Consider the following 467-nt stretch of genomic DNA (forward strand, 5'->3'; position numbering starts at 1 on the left):
ATTTTCATTTTGAGTGAAAGTGGAAAGATTCAGAGCTATGTAAAGTTCAGTTAAGATGAGGAGGCTGAAGTCAGGGAGTTGGTTAGTTGGCTCAGAAATAATGGCAGTCTAGAGTTGGCGTTGGCCTAAAACAAAGGTGGATGCTGTGGCAATTTGTTGTTTTTGTGTTTGGCCTCCACTCTCTCTTGTCCTGTTAAGACCCTGCCCTTTTTCCTTGGGGAAACCATTCCTCCTTTTCAACTCAGTCCATATGGTCTAGGTGAGACTGATCCCATACCCAGGCTCAGGGCATGGTGTGTGACCCTGGCCTAAGCTAACCTGGTGTCCATTCCTCAACCACAGTGACTGGTTTAAGGCTGTCTATATGTCACAAGATGGGCCAATGACAACTAGGCTTGCTAGTTTTGTCAGATGAGTTAAGGAAAAAAAATTCTATTTGTCCATGGACTTGTGGTCAGCAGGCAGTG

The sequence above is a fragment of the Tupaia chinensis genome, unplaced genomic scaffold, assembly GCF_000334495.1.
Source record: "Tupaia chinensis unplaced genomic scaffold, TupChi_1.0 Scaffold000422_1, whole genome shotgun sequence".
NCBI lineage: Eukaryota > Metazoa > Chordata > Mammalia > Scandentia > Tupaiidae > Tupaia > Tupaia belangeri.